The sequence below is a fragment of the Pecten maximus genome, chromosome 5 (genome assembly GCF_902652985.1).
Source record: "Pecten maximus chromosome 5, xPecMax1.1, whole genome shotgun sequence".
Classification (NCBI taxonomy): Eukaryota; Metazoa; Mollusca; class Bivalvia; order Pectinida; family Pectinidae; genus Pecten; species Pecten maximus.
Genome location: NC_047019.1, coordinates 8,451,471 through 8,467,291, shown reverse-complemented (window position 1 = coordinate 8,467,291; position 15,821 = coordinate 8,451,471). Strand labels below are relative to the sequence as shown.

The 15,821-nt window shown below is 35.5% G+C and overlaps 1 protein-coding gene across 2 annotated transcripts in view; it reads left to right on the top strand.

The window, feature by feature from the left end:
- The first annotated feature begins 1,157 nt into the window (after positions 1-1,157).
- Positions 1,158-15,821, top strand: part of LOC117327044 (organic cation transporter protein-like) — a 50,102-nt gene continuing 35,438 nt past the window's right edge. The window contains exon 1 of one of the 2 annotated variants that reach the window (XM_033883869.1): positions 1,158-1,246. The gene's annotated coding sequence lies outside the window, so the exon portion shown is untranslated. Of the gene's footprint in view, positions 1,247-14,334; positions 14,449-15,821 lie in introns of those variants that run through there. The other variant, XM_033883868.1, reaches the window with a different exon arrangement.

Sequence of the window (15,821 nt, the reverse complement as noted above, 5' to 3'; positions counted from 1 at the left end):
AAAAGGACAGAATCGATGAAAGATTAAATGATACTGTTTGGGAAAACAACTGATTTCAGAGAGAAGTATATATGTTAATTAAATTATGCCTATTGCAAATGCAAAGAATCGACGGGATAATTGTGTTTTACATTTGTGTACATTTTGTTTATTTTTTGTCCCTTTCCAAACGACACAGACAAATACAGAAATAAATCGTCAGGACTGGTCACAGGACCAGAGTTGTCGACTCCTTGGATATGCAGTAGGAATTCAAATATCTTCTATTTCCGTAGTTTAATAACTCCAAGTAGTGTACTAAAGCTGCAAAGAAAACCGACATAAAAAACTGAATAACAATTAAAACTAAAACTCAATTAAACGAGGGCAAAATATACACAAAACAAAAGGACCAGGTGACATGAAAGAAGTAGCGTCCTCTACTTCGTCGACGACACGCGCCATTCAAATCTAGGTCAAATCGGGGTTAGTTCACAATCTCAAATCAAAGTTAGGATGGTGAATACGGAGCAAACCTGACAACAAGCAGCATACACGTCTGACTTAAATAAACTTTAAATGTTTATTATAATACCAATAAGTCTAAAATAACGTATATCTTGCTCACCACCATTTGATATAGTGTCTTATATGTTTTATTTCGTTATTTCGCGCTTAAGTTACGAAAAATATTATCGTTTTCCTGATTAACAATGTCGTTTTGAAGGCACAGAACGTCAAAATGGCAATTCAAAGTCCCCGATATTTTCATTATTTAGTACCACCACGCGACAATTTGATCAACTTCTGTTTTCACTTTGGGCGAGATAACGACAAATTACATATTTTAGGCGCCCTTTTTATTGAAAACGGGGTGGACGAAACGAAGATTGTCGTCTTTTTGCTTCATCGGGCGACAAAGCGAAATGCATTGTTACACGTACATGTATTTTGAAGCATGACAGCTTTTATCATCAATAGCTATCAATCATAACTAAGCGTAACAAAGAAATGAAGATTAACGCGTTATTTTTCGCAGTGCGAAAAAACGATAAAATGTGAAATAACGAAATAGTAAATATCAGCCATCATACTTCTCGACATAAAGTTAACCCAACACATTGTACATACATATATATATACTGAATGATATACTTTTCCACGGTAGTCTTGCGATCAGCTGTTCACGTTAGGCTCGCGTGCTACTGATACATAGGAAGGAAGTTTAGCCAGGACTTTCCTCGGCCAAGATAGCAGACTGTGCTGAGTGAGTACTGTGATATATATATATACATACTATATCTAATTAAACATAATTTGCCACTGTAAAATGAAACAAAGACTTTATATATAGAATAGCAATCCGTTTTATGATATATACTTAGGATGTGACTTGTATGAATACTAAATGATATATCTACAAATTGTAGGATGATGGTGCTTGTCCTATATGAGTTCAGCGTGGTTACATCCAGTTATTATAACATTGATATTTTTGTTACGATAACTTGTAGTTTTACAGCTAAGGATCCAAATGTTGACCGACTGCTTCTTAAAAGTGGCCAACACATTAGAGCAAATTTACAGTGTTATTTCACTTACCGGTCACGTGACGACCTTATTGGCATGGCAACCTTCTGCTTCGTTACATTATAATGAACAAATATATATGGACACTGGAATATATCATATATATGTTATATTTTGTATGCCCTCTAGTGTTCCGGATTATCGGCCAACGCAAGGACGAATTCATAAACTTATACAACTGTAAAATTGAAAAGACATACTTTTCTATATAGAAGCAAGGAAGACATGTTCATATTTACTATGTAGTTCAAGATTCAAACATAGGTGCTTAGCACGTTTATAAGTCCAATACCGATTATAGACTAATATATAGAGAAAGGTCTGGAACTCCTCCGTCCTGCAAAACATGGTCAATTTCATTCAAAGTGTCGTCAAAATTTTATCAGAAAAGATTTTTCAGTGGCGATTGACCCTAAACAAAAGGTAAGATAGTAATCTTTAATATGACACCAAGAACTCATACCTAAATAGTCTAATTCTTTCACGCATAGCTTCGAAACTTTGAAAAGGGATGGACTTTCTTTAGTCGAACACGATCGAGAACAGGTATCGACAGGTATCAGTGTCAAGTCGACGGCCATCTTGCCACTGTCAATAGCCGATCAATGAAATCACGGTTTCCAAAACTTGAATGGTAAGTAGCAAGATGGCCGTCGACTTGACACTGATACCTGTCGATGCAGAAAACAACCATGGGGAGCACGGAAGGAGAAATGGAATGAAGCGTTAGACAAGTAAATAAGTTTGTTTTGACCTCATATTTGTTAACACCAAACCCTGTTATTGTAGACCGTCACGTTTTCTGTTTTTCGTTTGAAATCTCGATCGTGTCCGACTAAAGAAAAATCTTTTCTGGTAAAATGTTGACGACACTATGAATGAAATTGACCAAGTTTTGCAGGACGGAGGAGTTCCGGACCTTTCTCTATATATTAGTCTATAATCGGTCAAGTACTTATAAACTTGACAAGCACCTATGATTCAAACAAAATAAGTCAAACACAGATTTGGTGAAAAACTGCCGCAGATAATTTTGACCAATTTCTTTAAAAAGTAGTTGAATTAATCTAAAAAGAAATGATATCTGTAAAGAGAATTTAACAAACCGCTGAAAAAGTAGACACCCACTGGTATGCTAGCATGCACGAACCACGACCCTTGATTTTGCATGGTTACCAGCAAGAAACCACGTTCGGATACCCATCCTGAACACCGAGATCTCGTGTTACTGCTAACCATAGTACTGTGTCCACGTAAATCTGAAACGGCTTACACCGTACCGAATTCCTAGACTTGCACAAGACCTAATTCAGGTCATGGCCCCGTATATTAATGCAACATATAGTATATGTATTCACTTAAACTAAATCAGTTTAAATCAATAAAGCGACTTTAACATCGGAGAATATTCAGTATGAAATCGCAAACACCAGCCACTTGGTATGGGTTGTAGCAGCTTACATCTTGCGGAAGGTTCGATAAGATATAGTATATGTTTTGGTTTATAGATGAAACAATTTATCAAGTCAAACTTCATAATACCTTGGGGGATTTCTTCATTCTCGGTCAATTCAGTAAAGTATGTAATACACATCCTAAAATAGAACGTGAAGCAACCCTGCGCAATCTCCAAGTTACAACCCCGAATCGTTTATAAAATTTAAATCCCGAATTTAAATCCCGATAAGTGATTAACAGACTAACGTTGACTTTGTGTAAGTCGTAGATGATGCTGTGCTTTTGCACACTCTTAGTACGTCTGATCGACTTTGTGATTTTGCATTCTGATCTATTAGAGTTGCATCCCTTAGTTTCACTCTGTCAGAACTGCACATACAATGTATGTATATAGCTTGACAGCCGATTGGGGCGAAACTGGGCTTACGGTTCGTGGATTTGATCGAGAGTGGATTCCTCGTAATCGGTGGGTAGTTCCCCGATTAAAAATGCAATTTCAACATATCTATCTTTAACTGATTTTTCATTTCATATGAGATTTTATGAGACGCTTCTAAAAATTGTTGCGATTCTTTGAATCAATCATATTTAAGATAATTTTTATCATATACTGTAACTCAGAAATCTGGCCTTCTAACAGATTTTGAAGTCTAATTGTGGAGAACAAAATCAAACTGAGGCAGCCATTTTGTTTGCTATTCGCAATCAATGACGTAACGTCATTATGCACATTATGATGCCACAATCGAATTCTGACTGACAAAGTCGATGAAAGGCGACAAGGAGTAATTTGCATCAGTGATGCATGTAAAATTATTACATTTGGTAATTCACTGGAGAATTAGGCGATATCTGATAAATTTACACTATAAGTACCCAGTCAAAACGACATACTCACGGAGAAACATATATCAATGTTTACATTTTGAGCTGTTTGCAGTTTTCGGACTTGATACATACCTAACATACCTATCGTGAGTCAGAAACTGAAATAAAATGTGTATTTATGACAGTATACGGGGAATTCCCAGAAATAATAACTGTGGCTGCCGGGCCAAGTTTTTCTGAAAATTAGTCCCATAATGCAACGGCGGGTTTTACAGTCCATACAAAATGGCGGAACGCCGCAAGCGTGGAACTGCGAAAACGCAGACAGATTCTGCCCAAAAAAAGACACAAAAGTGTTAAATCGGCAGAACCCGATTATTTCCTTAGGAAAAGAAATGATTCGTTGGAACTTAGCTAGAGAAGAAAAAGCAATAGACTCGAATTCCGATTTTTCCGAACGTCTATTGTATTGCTGGTTAGCTTTTGAACATTGTCAACTTCACCGATCTAAGATTTTACAGATGTTTTGTTGTGTGCATATTGCTACATTTTAAAATTAAGCTTTTAAATGTAAACTATGTTTGTTTTGTTCAGTTACCTGGGTGTTACGCGAATATTCTGTTAATATGTTTAAATGAAAGTGTTATTAGGCACAGTTCACGTATGCTCGATATGTAAACAACGGCCATGTGTGTAGTTTATGTCCAGTGCACGTTGTTATAGCCTCGTTCTCGGCTCCGTGACAAATCTCGCTATCAATATAAATGCGGAGAGTTATTTTTATACACTTATGTCTCAAGGTCTCCCCCGGTCAAGCGTCCAGGCCAGTTGTCATTTTAATGTTGGGGGAGCGTGAATGAGCATCTTGGATTGCCATTAATACACCTGTGCAACTAGAATTTTAGATTGTTCGGGAGTATGTGGTTTAAGAAAAATATATTTAATTCTGCTAGAATATTGGAGATGTACATATAGAAAATGTGTATATTATAGAGAGTAACGCAAGCCTCCTAACCAATCCCTCTACCCTCTCCCCACCCTCCTTCGTTAATCAAGAGTAGCAATTACCATTTTTAAAACTTAGGTATATCTCAGCCAGGGACATAACCCAAAGCCTTCCTTACAGGGGCGAACGCTCATCTAAAGGCCAAAAGTGAGACATTGTTAACGGAGATATTAGGAAGAAGAAAATTGTTAAGAAAGAAGAGAAAAGAAAATATCCCAAAGTTAGTCGCCTCTTACGACTCTTATGTAATGGGGGCAACAGGTACAATTCTGACGCCCTACCTGCAGGGCGTTCAATTTTACATATTACACCTAACATTGTATGATACACTTTGTATAACGATGTTAATTTTCCCTGTGAACATGTTAGATAAATAATACATATAGCGACTGGTCGTTTTCTCACGCATTCGCCTGAAACACTGGGCTGACACTTCGGGATCACTTTGTCCCTCGCCGCGCCGTGTTGTCTTCGGTGGTGATGGCATCGGTGTCGCCAGTTCAACTTTTATTTCCGGACTTTTTTCGCAATTTGTATGTGGCTGAATTATAACCTATTACAGATCAAGGTTGAACTCAGTTTCATTTCCCCTTTTTTAAGAGGTATGGCCCTTTGCATATTGAACATTCTCAAAGTCACACATGTAATTTTTATCTAATCTTTTTTTTTTTTTACTAACGCTTGTCATATAAACTGTAAGTAATTTGATGCATGACTTTATCATGATGGGTTACCGATCACGTGACAGATCGAGTTCGTATACAGTAAAGACAAAATGCATTTAACTGTGCCATATAACTGTTTCGTCATTTATAGGACTGGTCATAGTGGTCAGTGATGCTCAGGGCCTAAGGCATTGATCAGAAGAGGCGACAAAATTCTCGAGCCTACATGTATAAAAGCTGCGTCAAAGTTCAAATAGGAGATGCCCCAAGAACTTGAGGTAGGACGAGGTGTCCAAATGTCACAAAATCTTTGGTCTCATGGATTGTAAATAAACAAGACTAACTGATGCAAAACAGTCCGTAGTTTCCAATATATATATACATATATATTTGTGTCAATTTCAATTATTTATTAGTCCTGAGAGTATACGTCTCATCGACATCAAAGATATACAATTAAGTAGAATATAATTCAAGTCAGCTCGGGTAAAGTAATGCACTGGCATATGACATTATAACATGCATATATATATGTATAATGTGATTCAATAAAGTTAAATGAATAGTAAGGATCAAACAACTAGTTACTAAAAGCCATCAGAGTAGAACGTAGCAAAGATGCGTGGTATAAAAAATTGCCCAGATTACTTAATTCTTTACCATTACCAGTTGATAGTAAATTGATTAACTTATAGACAGAGGGATTAACCCGATAGTGAGGCTCTATATATTTTATTCTAAGACCGTTAAAGGAGGGACTTTTAAAATTACACGGTATTCATCTTCTACGTTATTTTTACATAAAGGACAAAATCTTAAATTGTGAGGAATATTTATGTGTCTTGATTGATTGAAATGTACACGTGTCTCCCTATCATAAAGTACTTGATACACATATACACTGTACATGGGACAGTAAAGCGCCTGTGAGATGAAGATTTACGTGACTTGTCGATATCATTTCTGTCGTTCATCCAGGTAAAACAGGTGTAAACAGGTAATATTTTCAGCATTTAAAACCTCTGAACCGAAAACTAGATTACATGATCGTCGTCCCCAAATGAACTGACAGGTATGACAATAAGGTTAGAAATTAGCTCATTTATCAAGCTTTTCATTCATACAAACTCCTGATCATGTCATCCGATGTTGTCAATAGTTATGTTGAATAAAAATATCATAGCGTTCACACGTCAAATTGTGAAGTTCACTCATCAGTTTGCTTTTGTTAATATTCAAAACACAGGGAGTTGGCACTAATAACCAACCCAACGGTCCATATACAATTTAAATGTACATGTATTATAGAATCTTGTTATTCGTGTCAAGTCCCTGTGATACAAGATGTTATATGAAATAATATGCTTGTGTATACCGTACTATTCCTATATAACAAATCAAACAAATCAAGGACGAAAGCCCCTAAGAAACATCTTGTCTTAAATTCCAGCCATGCATTTTCCTACCCTTAATTAATCGAAAGTTCTGAGATGTTCTATATGATTATATCGCAATTGAATGTGTGAATTTTATTTTCGAGCCGCCGTACACTTTTGAAAAACTTTTCTTATTTATTTATTTATCTTATTTATTTATTTATCTTATTTATCTATCTATTTATTTATTTATTTAGAAGATAGCAGAGTCTTGCAGTGTAATTCGTTATTCGGCTAATTATATATTCGTTTTACAAAAAATGATAAATACATCTGAAATTCGCAAGGGTGTACATATGTATGTCAAAATATTTATATATCAGTATTTTACACTCCCGGGTTCGTTCCTGTATATGTTCTATTAAACATTTTAATAAGAACGTTAACAAGTTGTGATGTACTTAACATGTACATCCTTTACAGACACAATCTACAAACCGTATCTTAAAATGCGGTTTCCTTCCTTGACAGTAGAACACGCGTATATGTGTGTACACTGTATGTTGGTAATGTAACAGTGGTCGGGGTCATTGGTTTGGTTTGGTTTATTTTGTTTAAGGTCCTATTAACAGCTAAGGTCATTTAAGGACGGCCTCCCGTGCGTGCGACATGCATGCGTGTGGTGCGTGCGTATGTGTGTTTTGGGAGGCTGCGGTATGTTCGTGTTAAGTCTCCTTGTGATAGGCCGGAACTTTTGCCGATTTATAGTGCTACCTCACTGAAGCATACTGCCGAAGACACCCAGCAGCACACCCCACCCGGTCACATTATACTGACAACGGGCGAACCAGTCGTCCCACTCCAAATATGCTGAGCGCTAAGCAGGAGTAGCAACTACCATTTTGGTCGGGGTCAACTCATAACATTCATAAACAACCAAACAAACAATAATTGAAGTAAGAATATAAGACAATACGGCTTATAATAAACATATTTTGACCTTACACCTTTGATTCCCATCTCAGAATTAAGAGGTGTTTTTTTTTTCCTTCGGGGACAATTGTTTCCTCTCTCGAATTAAGAGTCACTTAGTAAGACAAATGGCGACGGAAGACAATTTTATGATTTGTGCCCTAACCGGGTCTCGAACTCACGATCTACGGCACCTAATCGCCTAGTCAGGAAATACCCACATCTTTTACCACATCCAAGATCTTACTGTATATAAAGAACGTTTCAATGGCACGGTGATTGTCGGTCCGATTCTCGGACATGATCATAGAGCCAACAAATACATATGCACGCTAGCATTAAGTTCAACATGTGTTAGAATATTTCCCTTAATTTGATTGATACGTAATCTAAATATATATATGATTCCTAAACCATAAATCTGGCGACATTGTGAAGATTATAGCTTCAGATTAGCTTAACATTGCAACATCGTCATTTTCAACTATTTAAAACAAATACTTTACTGACGAGGGCATCATGATAGAGTACAACATAAATACATGCATATATGTGTAATGGTTAGCAAAAGGTGATGCACATTTATTTTTAGACATTTTGTGTGTAAAGTAATATATCTCGTGAAAATAATGATCACTCATTCATTTATTCATTAATCCATTCATTCCATTTCATTTCATTCATTCATTCATTCATTCATTCATTCATTTATGTTCATTCATTCATTTTCATTCATTTCATTTCATTCATTTGTTCATTCATATTCATTCATTCATTCATATTCATATTCGTTCATATTCATTCATATTCGTTCATATTCATTCATATTCATTCATTTCATTCATTTCATTTCATTTCATACATGTTCATTTCATTCATTCATTCATGTTCATTCATTTATTTATTCATTCATTCATATTCATTCATTTTCATTCATTAATTCATTTCATTACATTAACTTTATTTATTCATTCATTCATGTTTATTCATTGATATTTCATTTTACTAAATTTTGAAATAAAACATCGGTGTAATTATAAAGCATTTCACACAAAGGAAACACAATAGCCCGTTTGTGTAATGAATTGTGCAAAATATACAATGGACTGTGTTTGGATAAGGATATAGACAAGATATAACATATATACAACAGATATAATATTCAACGTCTCATACTTCCTTAATTCTACCATGAGTCACATACATGATTATTTTGATTTTTATGTGTACGTGAGTATGTCCTTAGATGAGACTTATGAAACTGTTCTTCTGGTTTTCATTTTGTGTTTTGCCCCAATCCCTGACAGAATATGAATGAACAGGAAGTAAAGAACAGTTTTGATTTAAAGTAGAGAGAGATGGCAGCGAGAGCAATGTAACACATAATTCGAATCATATGAATGAATGGGGTAGAATTAGAAAGGATGGGTTCGCACAAATCTAACATTTCATTAAATAACAAAGTGTTTACTGAATTATGAAATTAATGTATAGGATGGTGGTATCGATGTTGTTAACCATATTGAGTAAAGGTCACGAACCCTAGAACTGACAGGACATGAAATAGTCTCGAAAAACGAGCGTCATATACGAAATTTAATACGCACGCCCACGACAGCAACAATAGTGTTTAGTATGTTAACTTGATTTCAAATAAAGTTTCCTTTGATAAAGAAAGATTTCTTAATAGAAATTAAATCAGAGAAATTGCTAGTCCGATAATTCTGCAATAATGTTGCATTCAAAATGACAAATGTAATATTGTACGAAAGTTTGATGACAGGCCCAGCAAAACGTATAAACTATAGTGGTATGTGCTTACCAAGTACACTAGCCTGAAGGTGTCCGGGAAAGGCGATGCTAGCAATATTGGATTGAGTGAGTATCGGCCATTAAGCTATCAGACTGAAAAATCAACCTCTTAAGATCTTGACCATGACATAAAGACACGGAAATGAAAAGTAAATAAAAAAAGCGGAGAAGAGTTTGGTCATTTTAAAGGAGCGTTGTTTGTCAAGCTGCTGGATGGGATAGTGGACCAATTGGAAAAAAAGAAAGAAAAGAGGTTATCATATCATACTGTTTTCACGGATGCTTGACCTTCGTGACGTGTTGTGAACATGAGATTAGTAAATCTGTAGTAAGGAACGAAACATTAATCGATCAACCAGGGTATGGACAAAACGAAACAGTGACGCAAACGTTTGCTGGATTTGATTTTATGAACATTTGATATTTCAGACGCCATTTATCATTTAATATATGTTTTGTATTCAAGCCATCGAGTAATCGATCTAGACAAACCTAGGCAAAAGATCACGGGCTCTAGTTACGTACAAGGCACGAGTCTTTAGTCTTTCGTCGCCATATCCTATAAAATACACTGTATCATACCGACACACACTACAGGCATCTGGTTAGTATTTTTGGAATAAAATATTAGCCCTTACTCCTACGCAGGTTTTGAATTTAAAACTCTTCTTGTTTGGTAATTCAGATCTTTTTGTAGACCTAAATTCTCTTGTATTTTCGACACCTAGTTTTCAAACTAGGGGCAGATTATCTAGTATTAGAATTTAGCTTGGCATTTCTTAATGATAAAAAAAAACAACAACAACTTAGGGTTTGGTGGCCAGTCTACATGAAAGCCAGCAATAGATTTATATATATATTCTTGAACTCTTTCTTGTAAATTTGTGTCTATATAATATGCTATATGTCTACTTTATGTTTAGGCCTATATATGATGGGAGAGGCGTCTGTAAATTGAAAAAAGCCTATGCATAACCCTTTGTCGCAATCTAAATGGCATTAAAATATGTTTAAAGCCAAAAAGTCAAGTCCTACGACGACAATGTGTTGACACTGTGGAACAGAAGCAGGTTATCTATTTCAGAGCGGTTTCGCAACGGGCACCCTAATTAGTCGACAGGTTTAAAACAATACTAACTATAACGGTCGACCAATCAGAGCTTCCGTTTAAAACTGCGCTAAGAAAGATAGTTCCGTTCTACAGTCGATGCACCATCCGATCTTCCAGCGCTACACCACGAAGACGATTGATTTATATTTATAATTCAATGAAACCATATTATTGAGATATATGGTTACAATTTGGGTAGTTGGTTGGCACATTGGTAAGTTAAACAATTTCTTTTCACCTGACATGATATTTAGCTAGCCTAGTTAAGGAGAATCTCGACGTGTTTGGACGATTGTTAGGCGTTATATTGGGTAAGGCCCTACATCAAGATCTTGCCCATGCAAGTAAGCTATTTATATACGTATGTATAATGTAGAGTGATTAATAAGCAACAAATGTCCGGTCGCGGACGCTAGACCTGTTCCATTTATAGTGCATTTCCGATATCAATTCGAGAGTTCCTGTTTTTCAATTAAGAACGTTACACAAAGGGGTATTGTTCAAATGGGAAGACTATGTCTCCTTTGTTTTTGTTTTTCTTTCGACAAGTGCTCACTATTGTCTTCGACATGCTTCTGATAAATTCATTAATATTTGAACCATTATGTGCCAACTTCCCCGGATTGCTCTTTGTGAAATTCATATACTATTGATGCTTTGAAATTAAGAAATATGATTAAGAGGTAAGTATATATTTTGATGTTTTTTGGTGTCAATTCAAATATATATATAATGCTTTCCTTGTTGATGTAGCGATATATTACGTAAATCCACGTACGTCGCAACCGTTGTGTTAAGTTTTGGACATTGAATGAATTCCGATATAGTAGAAACTGCACCTAATATACACAAAACAAAAGTTTTGAAAAGGTAGGGTTATGAAAATACCCTCTGTAACCTTCTATTACCTTTGACATTCAATGGAACTGTCGACCTCTGAAGTTTTCTACGTGCATAATTATGGTATTTACTTCGTGGGAATATTTTGTTTTGTTCGGTTTTATGATTGATACACACATATAATATCAATTATTTGTGTTAATTTGTTTACTAGATATTAATGGGAAAAACCCACTTAATTCAAGGTCTTTAAACCCTGACCGATTTGCAATTATGTATATGACAATGCTATAATTGGTTTCTTTGCAAGTGATTACATGTACGTGGTGATTATCACGATTCAATACATACAGAACACTATTATTCTATTTTGTTACTCAATGGCAAAGTGCAAGCAAATTCTTAAGATACATATTTAAAGAGACAAGGATATGAAAGCAGAATATATGTATTATGCAGTTCAAGTTCAAGATTTATTCATTGTCAATATGTTTATGTACAAAATGACACTGCCACTCGTGCATCAAAAAGCATTCAATTAAGACAGGTAAGGTATATTTGCATTTAGAAAGTGTTGGCTTATGAGATGCAATAAAAATATAAACTACCACTGGTTCGCAGTTAGTATAATTAGGTCATACTAGGTTGGACTTGTACATTAAAACATGGAAGGTAAATATGCCAGTTGACACTGATTGACAATGTCAGTAACTGCTCATCGCAGTCCCATGCGATACCATACTTATAAACCACACGGTAATTAATAAAATTTTCATTGTGTTAAACTAGTTAATTTGACAAGACTTAACATATAAATTAATTACCTTGTCCTTGCAAAATAAGGGATGCTCAAAAAAGCATATCTATGTTTGTGTTATCCCAGTATGATGGTCAGAGAGTGTTCTCATGCCAATGTGCCCGCGACCTTTCAGTGGATTGCAGTATAAATTGACCCTTCAGCTTCTCATACATAAGATTATTCACTTGTACGCGATTTAATTTGATCATAAATAGCCAAAAAATAAGAATAATTAACCTATGCTTGTGTGTATTCTACCGAACCGAAAGTCGCCTTGACATATTGCTTCTACAAAACCTAAATATCGTGGTTCCACAAGCCTTATCAAACCCTCAGATATGTGTTAACCTTGAGCTGCCTCTCATTCTCAAGCGTTGACGGCAGTAGTTAGAGAGTAATTCGTTTATCACCCCGAGGTTACTGGCGTGTGCTGTTCACTCGACTAGAACAATAACATACAGTAAGGTATTTTGAGGAAGACAACTTTACGCGTTGAAGTCCAGTGAACGTGCCAGACGACTGTATTAATAGTGTCCTTACCTAGGTTCATTTCCAAGTACTTGTGTATGATACAGTATCAAATCAGTGCTCGAGGTTTAAAACGACCCGGTAACAGCAAAATAAATGTAAACGAGGTGTTACAGTGATTCAAACAAACGAATCTGTAGTAGAGGCTGAGAGTTTATATAAATAGTGCTAGGAGGGGAGGGGAATGGGTTTATATATGTCTCGTAAGCAGAAGGAAAAGGAGTAGATACTTCATTCTCGCTGCGAGGGGCCCCTCATTAGTACCATGCATTAAGTGAGGTACCTCAGGGGAGCAGTCTTAAGATGTTTTCTAATTCTCTATATTGATGGGAAAATACTCGTTTCTATTGTTTCGATGATAAATAATTCGCTGTGATCACTGAAAATTCGCATATCCACATATGACAGTCCTATAAGACTATGTCAGATGTATCTGTCGGTAAATAAAAGAGAACGCTACCTTGAGAAAATAACAGGTTTAAATTATTATGAGACTTTCGGTCACGTTGTAGATGATCATGGCTGTTGTTATGACCCCTATAAAGTTGTATCACACATTAAGACGCCCCCTCGTGGTGTTATGACACCCATCTTGTCCTTTGACACAGGTTTAACCATTGGTGCTATGGGTCAACGCCAGGAATGAAGAACCTACGCTCATTGGTCAGCAGTTTATTCCCCTCGCTTTACGTTAAAACCAAACCAAGAAAAAATAGTTTTATCAATAACGAAACCTGTTTAACAACTTAAGTGAATATTTTAGTTCAATATCAGTATTTATAGCTACATTATAAAGGTTTGTTAATGGCTGTTTTATAAATTATAGATATCAATCAATGTTGTCCACAGCCATAAGTTAGAAACGACCTTGCACCTAATTAAAGCAATTAGTCAGATTTTCATACATGTCTGATTTTCAATTTAAACATGTAGTTTCTCCAGTATGTATATTTTAAAATCCATTCATTTTGTGTTTAACATTATAGACGAAATGTCTTGTTCGCGTAACATCATTCTTACCTAGGTGGGCCGCCTTTCTTTATTAAATAACATAATTTGACAGGTTTGTTGTCTACCTCTTTTTTTGTATTATGCTTAGGTTGTATACAATTATCTAACCGGCATGAACAGGTTTGTTCCGGTTTTAAGCAGCGCTCCGTCTATATCAAGTCGTGCATTTATACGAACTGAACCCAGTTCTACCGACAGGAGATGTGAATAGGGAAAAAAGAGCCAATACAATTTATTACCGAGTCTCACAAGAACATATCATGCACCATAGTCCATCAAAGAGGCGATGAAATCCTATTCAATGTAAAAATTTGCGTATTGATTAGTTCGTCATGCCTCAAGTGCTTTCGAGTATGTGCACGAGGGCGTGTCCTAACCTCACGTGACATCACCTATGTACTCTGTTAGCGTGTATAAACATTAACACGATAGATTTTTCCATATACAGACGAAAGCATTTATCGGCCCAACACGTAAGTACTTTTTAAAATACATTTTTTTTGTTTCAGTTACAGTATTCGCCTCAACTACACCTGCAATCAAGAATACGAACACAATATTTGTGTGTGTGTGTGTGTGTGTGTTAAAATATACACACATCCATTTCTTTGTTTATTTTCTTGGATATGATGATCGCACGGGCCACACAACTCTAGTTATGTTGCGTGAAACCCCGGCTCTTTAGTAAGTTTTGTTAATACAGATATTTTATTCATTTTTTCTTTATATCGATATTTAGTTTCTTGATTATGTTTATAAAACTGATATAGAGGTAGATTCAATGATGGATTTATCGTCATATGCCGGAGCTTTATTCATACATATATATAGTTACTGTTGCAATGGATTCCTAACATGTGTATTATATATACACATAGTCTGCAAAAACTGCTTCATTCATCAGACAAGGCATGTGCCCTGATTGATTAAAGTCTTATCACAGTAAGGGACATCAGTCCTTAAAATACGGCCCAACAACTATAATGAATATGAAAGTGATGGGAAAAGACCATTTCCAGTTTGAGGGCAGTTCTCTTACATATCTTAAATTATTCACGATAGCGTTTCCATGCAGACTTCGAATTAGGATGTGTATATAGATCATGAAGTATATATGTGTGCATATATCTTAACCTCGAATCAATTTTCACTTGGACACTGTCGCTGATACTGACGTCCGCCATCTATAATTGAGCACAGATCGATTTTCACAACTCTGATCGAACGAATAGTCTCATTAATCTAACATATTGAGAAACAATGCCAAGGTACACTGCATTAACATTAGCTGTAAGAAGATCTATAAATAACAGATGCATTTATTTATTTTATTTTTTGTAAACAAATCTCGGTATATCTTAATAAAAGCATCAAAGAATAGATCCCAGTAAAATTTGTTTTGGCCCCCTTATCCTTGAATGGTGTCGTTCTAATTGAATACAGAGATGCTTGGTATATTATATGCGAAGCTGCTACGTGTACCGAAAGCGTTTGATCGAATGCTTTTGTTAGGGGCTCCACATGGGACTCGGATAAAGTCTTGAAAAACGTCATGGGTAAACGACATAAAGTCTCTGATTATTTCACCATCTAAGGCCTCAATTCGCAATTCTTCATAGGAAAATATCAGCGTTAAAAATAAATCCGATTAAATACAAAATAAGAATCTTTTCAAGGAATATATATCAGTATATGTTGTAAAGTTAAAAATATGAATGTTCGTTATCTATTTTATTTGCAGAGATATACATCTTGAAACGTCAATACATGGGTACACTTTGTAACGAAATATTATCAGATGTTTTTTTTATAAAGTCTCAACTTTACTTTGAAAAATACGTAACAT